At 41.2% G+C, this 19,246-nt stretch overlaps 2 protein-coding genes across 3 annotated transcripts in view; both read left to right on the top strand.

The window, feature by feature from the left end:
* Positions 1-19,246, top strand: part of LOC127664689 (leukocyte elastase inhibitor A) — a 230,165-nt gene that overhangs the window by 126,831 nt on the left and 84,088 nt on the right. The window lies entirely within an intron of this gene.
* LOC127664533 (leukocyte elastase inhibitor A-like) overlaps positions 1-19,246 on the top strand; it is a 62,214-nt gene that overhangs the window by 17,778 nt on the left and 25,190 nt on the right.

The raw sequence follows: 19,246 nt of genomic DNA on the forward strand, positions 1-19,246 counted from the left end.
AAAGAAATAGATCAATGTATAATTTAATAAAAAAACTAAACCAAAAAAAAAACCAGAATGAAATCATAAAACTAAGAGTTGATTCTTTGAAAAGATAAATTAAACCAATCAATCTTTAGCCAAAATAACCAAAGAGAAAATCCAAACTAATACAATTAAAGATGAGTAGGGTTCATTTCAACAGGACTAACGGAAGTCAGGAAATCATGAGAACATACCATGAAAACACCTAAATGGAAAATGAAGAAAAGATACTAACAAATCTCCAGATACATACAATCTGCCAAAAGTAAGTCAAGATGATATAAATAATCCAAGCACATCTATTCTATTATAATTGATATTTTAAAAGAAATCCTTCCTTTTAAAAAATCTTGAGTTCTTAAGAATTGTGAACACCAATTCTTCAAACTATTATATAAGACAGGAAGGAACTCTACCAATTTTTTCCATGTGATACAGATGAAAAAAAGAAAACACCCACAAAGAGGAAATTATAGGCCAATCTCCCTGAAAATAGGTAAACAAGGCAGAAACAAAGAAAAGAAACAAACAAGCAAAAAAAACAAAAAACAAAAAAAAACAAAAAAAAACAAAAAACCCTCAGCAAAAGCTTTCAAACTAAATTCAAGAAAATTCCAAGGAGTTCATTCATCATGCCTAAGCAGGTTTGTCCCAGAGATTTGGGAGTGGTGTTCTGGTTAGTTTGTGTCAATTTGACACAGGCTACTATCATCAGGAAGAAGGAACTTCAGCTGAAGAATCATTTACTTCAGATCAGCCTTTAATCTTGTTTGTGGAACATTTTCTTGATGAAGTATTAATGTAGAAGTCCCAGAGCACTATGGGACATACTACCTCTGAACAAGTAAGCAGTCCTCCCCGTAGCCCCTGTCTTGGTTCCTGCCTCGAGGTTCCTGCTTTGTGTTCCGACTCTGGCTTCCCTTGGTGATGGATGAACCTGTCCTCCCCTTAGTGCATATTATATTTGCATGTATTAAATCAATAAATATAACACATGTTATAAATAAACTCATAATCATATAGCCATCTTGATAAATGTGAAAGGACTTTTTGACAAAACTAATATCTCTTCATGATAAAAGTCCCAAAGAACCACAAATAAAAGAAATGAACATAATAAAGCCTATATCTGAAGAACATATAAATTATATTATGCTATTTGGGGGTGAGATCATTTTTTTGGTGAAACAAAGTATTTGCAAATATGCCATGTACCTGCTCCAGGGTAATGTTGAAAATCCTAGCTAAAGCAATAGAAGACAACCAAACAGAAAAAATACAAATAGAAAAGAAAGTAATTGAAATATTGTTATTTGAAGATATATAATTCAGTTTGAGAAAGATCCTAAAGACTCCACCAGAATATTCTTTTTTTTTAATTTATTCATTTATTTGTAGGTGCATGAGTGTTTTGCCCACTTGTATCTCATTGTACCGTGTATGTGCCTGGTGCCTAAGGAAACCAAATGAGAGTGTTGGATTCCCAGGGACTGCAGTTATAGACAGGCAGGTATGAGCTGCCATGTGGGTGCTGGAAATCAAACTTGGGTCCGCTGGAAGAGCATCTGGCATTATTAACCAGTGAGAAATCTATTTGTCTCCCAGAAAATTCTTAAAGATGGTAAATCTTTCAAAAAATTGTCAGAATAAAAAAATAACAGAGAAAAATCAGCAGCATTCTTATCTGCCACTAATAAATATGATGAGGGGGGAAAGGCAGGCAAACAATCCTGTTCAAAATCACCTACAAAAGTGCCTTGAAATAAACCTAACTAAAGAAATGAGTAGCCTCTCTAATGAGAACCTTACAACCATCAAGAGAGACACTGCAGAAAACACTAGAAGATCATTGAACCTCCTCTCCTCACAGGCTCACAGTTTAGGATCATCAATAGCATGAAATGGCCATCCTCGGTAAGGGAACCATACAGAGGTACTGCAACATCCATCAAACAACCAATGCCATTCGGCATAGCAATATAAAAAATTAAACAATTTGAGAGCACAAAAGACCTCAGATAATCAGTGTAACATTGAGTAAAAGCAGTAATTCTGTCACCATTCCTAATTTCAAGCCATAAATAATTCTAAACAAATAACTCCAGCCATGGGCAGTTAGGAGAAAGATATCCAAGCACCCATGGGCACGACTACAATGTGTGAATGTGTGATGGAGAGACAGAAATATGGAGCAAGCATTGGAGAGATGGATCAGATATGAAGCTGAGGGATTCGTATACTGTGAAGAGATGTGGAACTGGAAACTGGAAAGCAGTGAGACAGGCACACATGAGAAGGCCATGGTGAGGACCTGGCTGGAGATGCCACCAAGGACCATGTTTGAGTGCATAGCTCTGTTGCATCTGGAGTCTGTGTCTATGTCTGTGATGCCTGAGTTACCACCAAAAGCCAAGCAGATGTCCATGGTTTGGGTTGCAACTAGAGACCCTACAGGTGTCTAAAAGCCAGGTTGCAATGAGAGGACATGTGATCTGAGTAGCCCACACTGTCACCTTGGGCCCCAGGGACATCCAAACCCATGTTGTTGCTGGGGGTCATGTCTGGGTCCATGGTCCCAGGGAAGCCAGGGTCTGTGCTGACGGCACAGGTCCCTGTTACCATTAAGGACCATGCAGATGTGTCACTGTGCTGAGCTGGCCCCATCCCTTGCCTGCCAGCCACCGCACTCAGGAGACCTGGCTTTGCCCCTCACCTGGGCAGCATAGTAGAGCTGACTCTAAGGATGAGGGAGGAGGTGAGTCAGCCCAGAGGGCATGAGGGAGATTGATCTGCTGGGTTTTGTCAAAGGGAACATGTGACTTCCCCACCCCTCGCTCCTTGCCACCTACGACAAGCAGGAGAACTTCTCTTTTGTGCCATCATGTGAGTAATTCTGAGTCAAGTTTGTATTTTTAGTGAGTTGAACTTCTGCCTTCTCTTTCCTGTCATCTGTTGTCAGTAATATTCTGCTTTCATTGAGAAGAGCCCTTGGGCACAGATGACTTGTCAAGGCACTCAGGTTTCCTGTCCTGACAAAGGAGAGACTTGCTTAGTACTGAGCCCGTGTATCCCCTGGGAAACACAGCCTTCTCATGAAAATTAGATATAGTGTGATTTTAAACAAAAATAATAAACCACTAAGTACTACTGAGTCGGCATGGCTGCTTAAGGGGAGGTGCGACACAGTTCCTGTTCCTGAAGCATCACCAGGCCTTTGATTCCCACAATCCCCAGCATGAGCTTATGGTAGTTGCTGGCCTGAAACTGATCTATTTTCTCTTCTAGTTCACTTCCTATCCCTCTTTCTGTGGAATATACTTCCTCTCATTACTCAGAGGTAATCACACCAAAATAAATTAAATAGATGGGGCTCTCCAGAGGAATGGAGGTAGCTGTAAAGCTGTGGAAGATGATGAACAGGCCTTCTGCTTGGCCTTGAGGGCCATGAGAAAGGATCTAGACAACATAACCCCAGAGGTCATAAAAGCCTACATGGTCTTCTGTAGCAATAATTCATTACCAGTCTTGGCCTTGAATTTGAAATTATGAAGAGACACATGGACCCTCTGGTCCAATGACTGCTGCATTAATTAGCGAAAGTAAACTTGGGGGCATCAAAGATAGAGAATTAAAGTGGTCTCAAGAAGAAAAGGCATGGATAGGAAAAGAAGGGATCTATAGAAAGCAAGCAATGGGTTTATTTTAAAGGAGAAAGGCTTGTCTATGATTTAGAAACAAATAGTATAAGAAGGAAAGTATGTGAGACCATGGAGTTGATAGGATAAGGAAATAAGGATTAGAGAATTAAAAGATGATGTATAAGAATACGAAAAGTTAGTACTTTGTTCTACTACTTACTTGAAGGATTAGAAATGACCATGTCAAGAGAGATAATAGAGAGACCTCGCTGCTTTGCTTGTATGAATTTTCATGAGAGGCCAGATCAGTAGGCCTGATACATTCCCACATCCTATAGCCTGCCTTCCATGCAAGAGGTGTAACCAGACACTGGTGAGACTCCCACCCAAATTCTCATGCCAGCTGGACATCCACAGAGCCCAGTTGATGTAGGACCAACCCGCCCTGCCAAGCTCCACCTTCCTTCTGGTCTGCTTCCCCACCCTGGCCAGAGCAGTGGCCCAATACCCTCTCATACCCTACAGCCTGCCTGCTTCCCAGGAGGTCTGCAGTAACCATAGCCACAGCCTGCCTGTCTCATGAGTGTCACATGAGGTCTACATTAATAAGGGACACAGTTTACACCTCCATCTGTAACTGGGGCGGTGGTGGATCCTGCCCCTGGAGACCAAAGCTTGCATGTCTCTCAGGACAGTCACCCTGGTCAAGAACACAGGAATCTGCCCTCAGCAGGACACAGGAGGCCTGCTCTAATCAGACACACCTAGAAACTCCCCCACCCTGCCTGCCTCCCAGGAGACCAGCTCTAACCCATGTCACAGAGCTCTACATGCCTCCAAGGAGGCTGGCTCCAGTCAGAGGCACCCAGGCTAGTTAGCACTAGAGATAACTAGATGGCGAGAGGCAAATACAAAAACATAAGGTACAGAACCCAATACAATATGGCACCATCAGAACCCACTTCTCCCACCACAGCAAGCTCTGGATATCATAACACACCTGGAAAGCTAGATTCTGACCTAAAATCCCATTTTATGAAGATGATAGAGGACTTTAAGGAGGATATGAATAACTCCTTAAAAGAAAATACAGGAAAACACAGACAGATAGAAGCCCTTAAAGAGGAAATAAATTAATCCCTTTAAAAAATATGAGAAAATACAATCAAGCAAGTGAAAGAATTAAACAAAACAGTCTAAGACCTCAAAAGAAATAGAAATAATGAAGGAAACACAAATAGAGGCAACCCTGGAGATAGGGAACTTAGGAAAGAAAAGAAGAGCTTCAGATACAAGCATCAACAACAGAATACACGAGATAGAAGAGAGAATCTTAGCCTTAGAAGATATTAGCACATTGGTCAAAGAAAATACAAAGTGAACAAAGTTCCTAACCCAAAATTTCCAGGAAATTCAGAGCAAAATGGAAATATCAAACTTAAAAATGATAGGAATAGAAGAGGGTGACAATTCCCAGGTCAAAGGTCCAGAAAACATGTTCAAAAAATCATAGAAGAAAACCTCCTTAATCTAAAGAAAGAAATGGTCATAAACATACAAGAAGACTACAGAATAGATTGGACCAGAAAAGAATATAATCTCATAATATAATAATTAAAACACTAAATGCACAGAACAAAGAAAGAATATTGAAGTTGTAAGTGAAAAAGGCCAAGCAACATATAAAGGCAGACCTGTCAAAATTACACCAGACTTCCAAAAGAGACTCTAAAAGCCAGAAGATCCTAGACAAATGCCATCCAGACCCAAAGAGAACACAAATCCAGCCCAGGATACCTCACCCAGCAAAACTCTCAATCAACACATGGAGAAACTAAGATATTCCATGACAAAACAAAATTAAAATAATATTGTTCTACTAAAACAACTCTATAGAGAACACTGGAAAGAAAACTCCAACACAAGGAGGGTAACTATACCTAAGAAAACAGGAGAAATTAAGCATCTCACAGCAAGCCCAAAAGAAGACAGCCACATACACATAATACCACCTCTAGCAACAAAAATATCAGGAAAGAACAATCATCTCTCTTTAATATCTCTCAACATCAATGAACTAAATTCCTCCAATAAAAAGATGCAGGCTAACAGACTGGATACATAAACAGGATCCAGCATTTTGCTGCATACAAGACAGAGACAAAGACAGACACTACCTCAGAGTAAAGGGACTGGAGAAAGTTTTCCAAGCAAATGGTCCCAAGAAACAAGCTGGAGTTTCCATTCTAATATCCAATAAAATTGACTTTCAACCAAAAATTAACAAAAAAGATGGGGAAGGACACTTCATATTCATCAAAGGAAAAATCCACCAAGAGGAAGTATCAGTTCTGAATATCTATGCCTCAAATGCAAGGGCATTCATAAAAAAATTACTAAAGCTCAGAACACACATTGAAACTCATACATTAATAGTGGGAGACTTCAACACCCTACTTTCACCAATGCACAGGTCATTGAAACAGAAATTAAACAAAGACAAAGTGAAATTAACAGAAGTTTTGAACCAAATGGATTTAAGAAATAGCTACAGAACATTTCACCCCAAAACAAGAGCATATACCTTCTTCTTATCACCTCATGGAACCTTGAAATTGACCATAAAACTGGGACACAAACAAGGATCAACAGATACAAAAAGATTGAAATAATCTCAGGCATTTTATAAGATCACCACAGACTAAGGCTGGAGTTCAACAAGAACAGAAACAACAGAAAGTCAACATACTTATGGAAACTGAACAACTCTCTGCTCAGTGATAACTTAGGCAGGGAAGAAGTAAAGAAAGAAATCAAAGACTTTATAGAATTCAATGAAAATGAAGACACAACATACCCAAACTTATGGGACACAATGAAAGCCATGTTAAGAGGAAAATCATAGCACCAAGTGCGTTGATAAAGAAATTGGAGAGATCTCATATTAGTAACTTAATAACACACCTGAAAGCACTAGAACAGAAAGAAGCAAACATACCCAGGAAAAGTAGCAAGAAATAGTCAAACTCTAGGCTGAAATCAACCAGTCAGAAACAAAGAAAACAAAGAATCAACAAAACCAAGAGCTGGTTCTTTGAAAAAATCAACAAGTAGATGAACCCTTAGCCAAACTAACTAAAGTCACAGAGATAGTATTCAAATTAATATAGGAAATGTAACAATAGTAACTTAATAAATTTTTAAAAAACATAAGAACCTACTAAAACAAAACTGAAAATCTATATGAAATGGATGATGTTTTTAGACAGATACCACATACCAAAGTTAAATCAATATCAGGCAAACTGTCTAAACAGTCCTATAATCCCTAGGGAAGTAGACACAGACATTACAAACATCCCAACCAATAAAATCCCATGGCCAGATGGTTTTAGTGAGACCTAATATCAATACTTCTCAAACTATTCCACAAAAAAGGACCAAAAGGAATACTACCTAATTTATTCTTTGAAGCCACAGTTATGCTAATACCAAAACTACACAAAGACCCAACAAAGAAAGAGAACTTCCAGCCAATTTCACCTATAATGCAAAAATACTCAATAAAATTCTCACAAACTGAATCCAAGAACATATCAGAACCATCATTCACCACACTCAAATAGGCTTCATCCCAGGAATGCAGGGATGGTTCACTATATGAAAATCCATCAACTTAACCCACTATATAAACAAACTCAAGGAAAAATTCACACAATCATCTCATTAGATGTTGGAAAAGCCTTTGACAAAATACATCACCCCTTCCTGTTAAAAGTCTTGGAGAAATGACGAATTCATGGCACATACCTAGACATAGTAAAAACAGTATATAGCAAGCCAAAAATCAACATCAAATTAAATGGAGATAAACTAGGAACAATCCCACTAAAATCAGAGATGCAGTTTCCTACTCTCTCCCGATCTATGCAACACAGTACTTGAAGTTCTAGCTAGAGCAATTAGACAACAAAAGGAGATCAAGAGGATACAAATTGGAAAGGAAGAAGTCAAAGTATCACTGTTTGCAGAGTATGATAGTAAACATAAGCAACCCCCAAGATTCTACCAGAGGACTCCTACAGCTGATAACCAACTTCAGCAAAGTAGTGGGATATAAAATTAGCTCAAACAAATCAGTAGCCTTCCTTTATACAAATGATAAGCAGGCTGAGAAAAAATGGGAAACAACACCCTTCAAAATAGCCACTAATAGTATAAAATGTCTTGGTGTAATTCTTAAAAGCAAGTGAAAGATCTGTATGACAAGAACTTCAAATCCCTGAAGAAAGAAATGTAAGAACACATCAGAAGATGGGAAGTTCTCCCAGGCTCATGGATTGGTAGGATTAACATAGTGAAAATGGGCATTTTACCAAAAGCAATCTGCAGATTCAATGCAATCCCCATGAAAATTCCAACACAATTCTTCACAGATATGGAAAGAGCAAGTCTCAGCTTTATATGGAAAATCAAATAATCTGAGATAACCAAAACAATTCTCAACAACAAAGGATTTTCTGAGGGAATCACCATCCCTGACCTCAAGCTATAATACAAAGCAATAGTGATAAAGACCACTTGGTATTCATACAGAGACAGACAGGCTAATCAATGGAATAAAATAGGAGACCCAGAAATAAACCCACATATCTATGGTCACTTGATTTGACAAAGAAGCCAAAACCATAGAGTGGAAAAAAAGAAAGCATCTTCAATAAATGGTGCTCGTCTAACTTGCTGTATGTAGAAGAATGAAAATAGATCCATATTTATCACCCTGCACAAAGATCAAGTCCATATGGATCAAGGACCTCAATGTAAAACCAGAGACATTGAATTTAATAGAAGAGAAAGTGGGAAATTTCCTGAACAGAACACTAATAGCTCAGGATCTAAGATCCACAATTGATAAATGGGACCTCATGAAACTGAAAAGCTTCTGTAAGATAAAAGACACAGTTAATAGGACAAATTGGCAACCTACATTTATTGGGGAAAAATAACATTACTAAGCCTACATTTGATAGAGGGCTAATATCCAAAATATATAAAGAACTCATAAAGTTAACCTCCCAAAACTCCAAATAAAAATGGAGTACAGAGCTAAGCAGAGAATTCACAACAGAAGAAACTCGAATAGCTGAGAAACACTTAAGGAAATGGTTAAAGTCCTTAGTCATCAGAGAAATGTAAATTAAAACAACCCTGAGATTCCACCTTATACCAATCAGAATGTCCAAGATCAAAAATTTAGGTGATAGAAGATGCTGGTAAGGATGTAGAAAAAGAGGAACACTTTTCCATTGCTGGTGGGATTGCAAACTGGTACAACCACTTTGGAAATCAATCTGGCAGTTCCTCAGACAATAGGAAATAGCTCTTACTGAAGACCAGCTATACCACTTCTGGGCATATACACAAAAGGCGCTCCACCAACCCACAAGGACATATGTTCCACTATGTTAATTTGCAGCCTTATTTGTAATAGCCAGAAGCTGGAAACAACCCAGATGTCCTTCAACAGAAGAATGGATACAGAAAATGTGGTTCATTTACACAATGGAACACTATTCAGCTATTAAAAACAAGGACAGAGTGAATTTTGTGGACAAATCAATGTAACTAGAAAATATGATCCTGAGTGAGTTAACCCAGAACCAAAAGGACATATATGAAGTGAATATTATCTAAAAATTACAAAATACCCAGGATACAACCCACAGATCATAAGTAGTGTAACAAGCAAAAGGCCCAAGCGATGATGCTTCAATTCCACTTAGAAGGGGGAAATAATCACAGGAGGAAGAGGAAGGGAAGGACCTGAGTGGAAGAGGGGAGGGGCAAGGGAAGGGGAACAGTATCAGGTATTAGGGTTGAGGGGGTACAGGAGAGAAGCCCAGAGGGCCAGGAGAATGAATGGAAATATGCAGCCTCAGGGGTGGGAAGTGGGAAGACAATCTAGAAAGTACCAGAGACCTAGAAGCTGTCTCTCAGGATTCTATGGGAGTGACTTTAGCCAAAATACAGAACAATGGGGAGGGGAAACTTCAAGAGTCCACCTTCAGGAGATAGACAGGACCTGAAGAGGAAGGAAGGGGTTACTAACCCACAGTCAAAATTTCTGACCCAGAACTGTCCCTGTCTAAAGGAACTGCAGGGACAAAAATGAAGAACTGAAGACAGGAGCCTAGTATGGCTGCCCTCTGAGAGACCCTACCAGTAGCTGACACAAATACTAACACCCAACCATTGGACTGAAGTCGGGGACTCCTATAATTGAATTAGGGGAAGGACTGAAGAAGCTGAAGAAAAAGGGAAACCTCATAGGAAGACCAGCAATCTCAACTAACCCAGACCCCAGGGAGCTCCTAGAGACTGAGCCACCAACCAGGCAACACACACAGGCTGGTCAGAGGCTCCGGCACATAGAGATCAGAGGACAGCCTGGTCTGGTCTCAGTGGGAGAAGATGTGCCTAATCCTTGAGAGGCTTGAGGCCCCAGGGAAGGGGGAGGCCTGGTGGGGTTAGGGAGCACCTTCTCAGAGGCGAGAGGGAGGAGGAGAGGGGCGAGGAACTGTGGGAGGGGGGACCCAGAAGAAGGGCAAAGGCTAGAATATACACAAACATTCTTCTTAAGAAATCATCTCAACTTAGTGGTCTGTCACCTTTCTATTCTTTTTTTTTTTTAATTTTTTTAATTCGATATAATTTATTTACATTTCAAATGATTTCCCTTTTCTAGCCCCCCCCACTCCCCGAAAGTCCCGTAAGCCCCCTTCTCTTCCCCTGTCCTCCCACCCACCCCTTCCCACTTCCCCGTTCTGGTTTTGGCGAATACTGTTTCACTGAGTCATTCCAGAACCAGGGGCCACTCCTCCTTTCTTCTTGTACCTCATTTGATGTGTGGATTATGTTTTGGGTATTCCAGTTTTCTAGGTTAATATCCACTTATTAGTGAGTGCATACCATGATTCACCTTTTGAGTCTGGGTTACCTCACTTAGTATGATATTCTCTAGCTCCATCCATTTGCCTAAGAATTTCATGAATTCATTGTTTCTAATGGCTGAATAGTACTCCATTGTGTAGATATACCACATTTTTTGCATCCACTCTTCTGTTGAGGGATACCTGGGTTCTTTCCAGCATCTGGCAATTATAAATAGGGCTGCTATGAACATAGTAGAGCATGTATCCTTATTTCATGGTGGGGAGTCTTCTGGATATATGCCCAGGAGTGGTATAGCAGGATCTTCTGGAAGTAAGGTGCCCAGTTTTCTGAGGAACCACCAGAATGATTTCCAGAGTGGTTGTACCAATTTGCAACCCCACCAGCAGTGGAGGAGTGTTCCTCTTTCTCCACACCCTCTCCAACACCTGCTGACTCCTGAATTTTTAATCTCAGCCATTCTGACTGGTGTAAGATGAAATCTTAGGGTTGTTTTGATTTGCATTTCCCTAATGACTAATGAAGTTGAGCATTTTTTAAGATGCTTCTCCGCCATCCGAAGTTCTTCAGGTGAGAATTCTTTGTTTAACTCTGTACCCCATTTTTTAATAGGGTTGTTCGGTTTTCTGGAGTCTAACTTCTTGAGTTCTTTATATATATTGGATATTAGCCCTCTATCTGATGTAGGATTGGTGAAGATCTTTTCCCAATTTGTTGGTTGCCGATTTGTCCTCTTGATGGTGTCCTTTGCCTTACAGAAACTTTGTAATTTTATGAGGTCCCATTTGTCAATTCTTGCTCTTAGAGCATACGCTATTGGTGTTCTGTTCAGAAACTTTCTCCCTGTACCGATGTCCTCAAGCGTCTTCCCCAGTTTCTTTTCTATTAGCTTCAGAGTGTCTGGCTTTATGTGGAGGTCCTTGATCCATTTGGAGTTGAGCTTAGTACAAGGAGACAAGGATGGATCAATTCGCATTCTTCTGCATGCTGACCTCCAGTTGAACCAGCACCATTTGTTGAAAAGGCTATCTTTTTTCCATTGGATGTTTTCAGCCTCTTTGTCGAGGATCAAGTGGCCATAGGTGTGTGGGTTCATTTCTGGATCTTCAATCCTGTTCCATTGATCCTCCTGCCTGTCACTGTACCAATACCATGCAGTTTTTAACACTATTGCTCTGTAGTATTGCTTGAGGTCAGGGATACTGATTCCCCCAGATTTTCTTTTGTTGCTGAGAATAGTTTTAGCTATCCTGGGTTTTTTGTTGTTACAGATGAATTTGATAATTGCTCTTTCTAACTCTGTGAAGAATTGAGTTGGGATTTTGATGGGTATTGCATTGAATCTGTATAGTGCTTTAGGCAAAATGGCCATTTTAACTATATTGATTCTACCGATCCATGAGCATGGGAGGTTTTCCCATTTTTTGAGGTCTTCTTCCATTTCCTTCTTCAGAGTCTTGAAGTTCTTGTCATACAGATCTTTCACATGTTTGGTAAGAGTCACCCCAAGATACTTTATACTGTTTGTGGCTATTGTGAAGGGGGTCATTTCCCTAATTTCTTTCTCAGCCTGCTTATCCTTTGAGTACAGGAAGGCCACTGATTTGCTTGAGTTGATTTTATAACCTGCCACTTTGCTGAAGTTGTTTATCAGCTGTAGGAGCTCTCTAGTGGAGTTCTTTGGGTCACTTAGGTAGACTATCGTGTCGTCTGCAAATAATGATAGTTTGACTTCTTCCTTTCCAATTTGTATCCCTTTGACCTCCTTATGTTGTCGAATTGCCCGAGCTAGTACCTCAAGTACAATATTGAAAAGATAAGGAGAAAGGGGGCAGCCTTGTCTGGTCCCTTATTTCAGTGGGATTGCTTCAAGTTTCTCTCCATTTAGTTTGATGCTGGCTACCGGTTTGCTGTATATTGCTTTTACTAGGTTTAGGTATGGGCCTTGAATTCCTGTTCTCTCCAAGACTTTAAGCATGAAAGGATGCTGAATTTTGTCAAATGCTTTTTCAGCATCCAATGAAATGACCATGTGGTTTTGTTCTTTGAGTTTGTTTATGTAGTGGATTGTATTGATGGATTTCCGTATATTGAACCAACCCTGCATTCCCAGGATAAAGCCTACTTGATCATGGTGGATGATCGTTTTGATGTGTTCTTGGATTCGGTTGGCAAGAATTTTATTGAGTATTTTTGCATCGATATTCATAAGGGAAATTGGTCTGAAGTTCTCTTTCTTTGTTGGATCTTTTTGTGGCTTTGGTATCAGCGTAATTGTGGAATTGGGTAGTGTTCCTTCTGTTTCTATTTTGTGGAATAGTTTGAAGAAGTTAACTCTTCTTTGAAGGTCTGGTAGAATTCTGCACTGAAGCCATCTGGTCCTGTGCTTTTTTTGGTTGGAAGACTTTCTATGACTCCTTCTATTTCTTTAGGCATTATGGGACTGTTTAGATGGTCTAGTTGGTCCTGATTTAATTTTTGTATTTGGTATCAGTCAAGGAAATTGTCCATTTCCTCCAGATTCTCCAGTTGTGTTGAGTACAGTCTCTTGTAGTAGGATCTGATGATTTTTTGGATTTCCTCAGTTTCCGTTGTTATATCTCCCTTTTCATTTCTAAGTTTGTTAATTTGGATACTTTCTCTGTGCCCTTTGGTCAGTCTGGCTAAGGGTTTATCTATCTTGTTGATTTTCTCAAAGAACCAGCTCCTGGTTTTGTTGATTTTTTGTATGGTTCTCTTTGTTTCTACTTGATTGATTTTGGCCCTGAGTTTGATGATTTCCTGCCTTCTACTCCTCCTGGGCGAAATAGCTTCTTTTTGTTCTAGGGCTTTCAGGTGTGTCATTAAGCTGGTAATGTATGCTCTCTCCATTGTCTTTTTGGAGGCACTCAGGGCTATGAGTTTTCCTCTTAGCACTGCTTTCATTGTGTCCCATAGATTTGGGTATGTTGTGTTTTCATTTTTATTGTGTTCTAAAGAATTTCTTTCTTTATTTCTTCCTTGACCAAGGTATCATTGAGTAGAGTATTGTTCAGTTTCCACGTGTATGTGGGTTTTCTGTTGTTTCTGTTGCTATTGAAGACCACTTTTACTCCATAGTGATCAGATAGGAGGCATGGGATTAATTCTATCTTCTTATATTTGTTGAGGTCTGTCTTGTGACCAATTATATGGTCGATTTTGGAGAAGGTACCATGAGGTGCTGAGAAAAAGGTATATTCTTTTGTTTTAGGATAGAATGTTCTATATATATCTGTTAAATCTAATTGGTCCAAAGCTTCAATTAGTTTCATTGTGTCCCTGTTTAGTTTCTGTTTTCCTGATTGGTCCATTAAGGAAAGTGCAGTGTTGAAGTCACCCACAATTATTGTGTTAGGTGCAATGTGTGCTTTTAGTTTTAATAAAGTTTCTTTTACAAAAGAGGGTGCCCTTGCATTTGGGGCATAGATGTTCAGGATTGACAGTTCTTCTTTTTGTATTTTTCCTTTGACCAGCAAGAAGTGTCCCTCAGGGTCTCTTTTGATGACTTTGGGTTGAAAGTCAATTTTATCTGATATTAAAATGGCTACTCCAGCTTATTTCCTGAGACCATTTGCTTGTAAAATTGTCTTCCAGCCTTTTACTCTAAGGTAGTGTTTGTCTTTGACCCTGAGGTGTGTTTCCTGTAAGCAGCAAAATGTAGGGTCCTGTTTATGTATCCATTCAGTTAGTCTGTGTCTTTTTATTGGGGCATTAAGTCCATTGATGTTAAGAGATATTAAGGAATAGTGATTGTTACTTCCTATCATTTTTGACGTTATTTTTTAAATTTGAATGCTTAACTTCTTTTGGGTTTGATGAAAGGTTACTATCTTGCTTTTTCCAGGGTGAAGTTTCCCTCCTTGTATTGGTGTTGTCCTCCTATTATCCTTTTTAGGGCTGGGTTTGTGGATAGATATTGGGTAAACTTGGTTTTGTCATGAAATATCTTAGTTTCTCCATCTATGGTGATTGAGAGTTTTGCTGGATATAGTAGTTTTGGTTGGCATTTGTGTTCTCTTAGAGTCTGCATGAGATCTGCCCAGGACCTTCTAGCCTTCATAGTCTCAGGTGAAAAGTCTGCTGTGATTCTGATAGGTCTTCCTTTATATGTTACTTGGCCTTTTTCTCTTACTGCCTTTAGTATTCTTTCTTTGTTTAGAACATTTGGTGTTTTGATTATTATGTGACGGGAAGTATTTCTGTTCTGGTCCAGTCTGTTTGGAGTTCTGTAGGCTTCTTGTATATTCATGGGCATCTCTCTCTTTAGGTTAGGGAAGTTTTCTTCCATAATTTTATTGAAGATATTTGCTGGCCCTTTAAGTTGTAAATCTTCACTCTCATCTATGCCTATAATCCTTAGGTTTGGTCTTCTCATTGTGTCCTGGATTTCCTGGATATTTTGGGTTACAAGCTTTTTGCTTTTTGCATTTTCTTTAACTGTTGAGTCCATGGTTTCTATGGAATCTTCAGCATCTGAGATTCTTTCTTCTATCTCTTGTATTCTGTTGTTGATATTTGCATCTCTGTCCCCTGATTTCTTCCCAAGGCTTTCTATCTCCAAAGTTGTCTCCCTTTGAGTTTTCTTAGTTGTTTCTACTTCTGATTTTAGATCCTGGATGGTTTTGCTTAGCTCCTTCACTTGCTTGTTTGTGCTTTCCTGTAATTCTTTAAGAGATTTTTGTGTTTCCTCTTTCATGACCTCAGCCTGTTGACCAAAGTTCTCCTGTATTTCTTTAAGAGATTTTTGTGTTTCCTCTTTCATGACCTCAGCCTGTTGACCAAAGTTCTCCTGTATTTCTTTAAGTGTTTTTTGCATTTCCTCCTTGTTGGCTTTTGTATTCTCCTGGATTTCTTTCAATGATTTTTGTGTTTCCCTTGCAAGGGCTTCTAACTTTTGATCCATTTTCTCCTGAATTTCTTTAAGTATGTCCTACATGTGTTCCTGTACCAGCATCATGACCAGTGATTTTAAATCCAAATCTTGTTTTACTGGTGTGATGGGGTATCCAGGACATGTTGGTAGAGGAGAATTGGGTTCAGATGTTGCCATATTGCCTTGATTTCTGTTAGTGACGTTCCTGCGATTGCCTTTTGCCATCTAGTTCTCACTGGTGTTAGTTTGTCTTGTCAGGCTGGACTCACCAGTGCAAGCTGCCCCTTCCCAGTTGGCCTCTGGTGCACAGCTTACCTCCTGTACTGCTTGTAGACAGGGTGCTACTGCCCAGGCTGTTCAGATCCCAAAGCAGGCACCCGAAGGCTCCCGCTGGGGCCCACTGGATTCACTGGAGCACACTGACTTCTCCCAGCTGGCCGCCCGGAAGCCCAGCTAGCCTCTTGCAGGACTTGGAGACGTGGTGCGGCCGCCCAGGCTGATCTGGATCTGGAAGCGGAGAGAGTTGAGCTGAGGGCTTCCACCTGAGGCCTTACCCCAGATTGTGTCTGTGAACCAGATGGAGCCGGTGTGCACCCCCAGGGAGTGCAGACGGTGTACACTGCCGGGACCTCCCCTGTGTTCCGCTCACTCTGCTGGGCAGCCAATCCGCCAACCGGGCTGGCGCACACAAGGTTAGCCTGGCCTCCCAGTCCCTGAGTCCAGGCAAAAGCCTGGGAGGCCAAGGTCCGAGCAAAGTTACCCTAGCGCTATGACTGTTAATTGGGTCTGCCAGGTGACTAGGATGGTGGACGTGCGTGCCCGCGCTCCCTGAAAGCGCCGGGAGAGTCTGCTGTGCTAACAACCTCCTGGGCGGTTTGACTCACAGATGGCCCACCAAGCCGCCCAGTTCTTGGGGTCAGTCCTGTGCCTTCTGGGGCCTAGACCCCCGCTTTGTTAGCCTCAGGCTCTGCCTGTTGCAGATCTGCCCGCCAGAGCTCTCTGTCGTCCTGCAGGCAAAATGGCGGCGCGAGCGCAGGCCTGGGCAAAAAACCTCCTGGCTGGGTTGGCACCCCGATGGCCCCCCGACCAGCCCAGGGCCTGGGTGCAGGCCAACGCCCATCGGGCTCAGACCACCGTGGTGTTGGCCTCGGATTATGTTTGTGTACCTCAGTCTGTCTGATCCCTGGAGTCCGATACCAAGATGGATGCACCTCTCCTGACTGGTGGGAGGCCGAGTTCTGAAGTGGCTTCCATGCAGGAAAGGCGCAGCACAACTGCAGCTGCTTGCCGCCCGGCTGGTCAGTGAAGGTCAGTGGTCGTGGGTGCAGGGCCTAACTGGACCCTGTGTCGTCTTGGTTCCACTGCTGATGGCCCTTCAGCTGGACCAGCCACTGCTGGACTGCCGCCGCCGCTGACGCCGCCCTACCTTTCTATTCTTAAATGAAAGAAGTTACTAAAGATTTCTGTCTGCTGTACCAGGAAACCACAAGATCTGTACCCAGCTGCTCGTGAAGAACAGGCTGTAAACCTATAAGCCAATGTGCTTTTGCTTTGGTTTAATTTTTGTTTTAAGGAAGCAGAGGTTGGAATCAATTATTCAGGGATTCATAAAATTTATGGAAATTTAAGTATTTCTAAAAATATAATTAATAATGATCAAAGCTTTCATGGTGTAACTTTACTAAATAAAAGACTGGGTTCAGGCTCTCTGGTCGGGAGAAGGCAAAAGAATGGAAAAGGAGAAGGCAAAAGAATGGGAAGGGAGAAGGCAAAAGAATGAGAAGGGAGAAAGCAGACAGAAGGATGGTGAGAATCCTAGGAAACAGAGCACTTGAGCTGACAGCTAGGATCCACTACTGACTCCTGGTTGTTATTGAATTAGCACTATTTCTATTCCCACCTCTTCAAGACCTTGATCACACTGAGACCTATAATAACCCAGGATGAGGAAGTGGCAGCAGAGGACCTCAGCAAAGGGCATTAAAAGTTCAGGGAGCATATTTGAACATTTATGAAATCTGGCTAGGCCTCACTTAGAGAGCCAATGGGAAATGTAGAAAGTATGTGCAGAATCCAGAAGAGAAAAATAGTTCCCATCGGTTAGAGTGGAAAGTTCTTGTTATAGGTTAATTAGCAGCTAATAAAACATCAGGTAGCTGCTTTTGGAGGGGTCTAAGTTCTTGGTCGGGTCCTTCCTGTCTCTACCTGAATGGCCTGGGTCCAGAAACCCGTACTGGGGTCTGTAAAGTAATGAAGACAGGACATAGACATAGACAGATGTTCAGAAAGCTGGTGTCCAGGGGTGTGTGGAGCTAGACCTACAACTGTGGCCACCTAGAATCCCAGTGTGTCTGTTATTTACAGCAGATGTGGAGGATCGCTAGCACAGACAGGAGGTCTCTGTAGGAAAGCAGTCTCTGGCTATAATAACCCAGGATGAGGAAGTGGCAGCTGCTAGTTTTTGAGGCAATGGCGTCAGGTGTCATGTTTGTACTCAGGCCCCTGAGGACAGCTCTGCCACTCCTCTGAGCCTCATCCAGGAAAGGTTTTGTCACTAGCATGGGGCTTTGGCATTGGAGTCCTCCATACATAGCCACACCCATGCCAGTAATACATATTCGTTCAGAAATTCACTCACTCAAGACTTCCTCCAATTCCCATACTTCCCAGAGCAGAGGAAAAAATCTAGATGAAGTCCGTCACAGTAACTGAAGATAGCAAGCCAAATCTATGTTGTCATCTGACCTTCAGACAAATCGAGAGAACAGCAACTATAAAAATAACAACAGCAACAACAACAATACTGTATATGAAGTCCAGGCTCATTGTGGCTCAGAGTTTCAGATGTCTGGACCAACAGTTGATTGTTTCAGTCATTTTTGGGTCCATGATGTGGGAGAGCATCATGCAGTAAGTGTGTAAGGTGTAGGAAGCTGCTCCTCCCCCCGTTGGCCAATAAGCTTAGGAGAAGAGGCTTAGAGATCCAACAGCCCTTTCAGGGCATACCACCCCCACCAGCAACAATCCAGCTTTCTCCAAAAACTGTTTGCTCTAAAGGTACTATCAACTCTCAATTGTGCCACAGACTAAGCCTTTACCACATGGAACTTTGTGGGAGAATCCTGGGCCAAACCCTAGCACTGGGGTTAGCCACCCAGTTAATATTCTATTATTCTGTCACCCTGTCCCTGGCTTATCAGAAAAATAACTTTGAAATAACTAATCCCCGCTTAGCTTTGTGTTTCTCCTTTCTTTAGCTTGTTCTTCGTCCCCCTCTGCCCAGCTTGCCAGAATTCAAGTGACCTCTCTAGCAATGATCTCAACACTCTTGGAAAAGAGGAACAATGGAAAACATGGAGGTGTTTAGAATATGCCATTCTTCAAAGAGTGTGCTGTCTATTTCAAAAGGAAAACATCCCTGTCTTTAATACAAGCCAGAACACAGCGAGGCAGCAGGCAAGCAGAGCATTTCTTTCTTTCTTTTTTTTTATTAGTTTTTTTTATTCGATGTATTTTTTATTTACATTTCAAATGATTTCCCCTTTTCTGGCCCCCCACTCCCGAAAGTCCAATAAACCTCCTTCCCTCCCCCTGTTCTCCCACCCACCCCTTTCCACTTCCCTGTTCTGGTTTTGCCTTATACTGCTTCACTGAGTCTTTCCAGAAGAAGGGGCCACTCCTCCGTTCTTCTTGTACCTCATTTGATGGGTGGATTATGTTTTGTGTATTCTAGTTTTCT

The sequence above is a fragment of the Apodemus sylvaticus genome, chromosome 14 (genome assembly GCF_947179515.1).
Source record: "Apodemus sylvaticus chromosome 14, mApoSyl1.1, whole genome shotgun sequence".
Lineage (NCBI taxonomy): Eukaryota > Metazoa > Chordata > Mammalia > Rodentia > Muridae > Apodemus > Apodemus sylvaticus.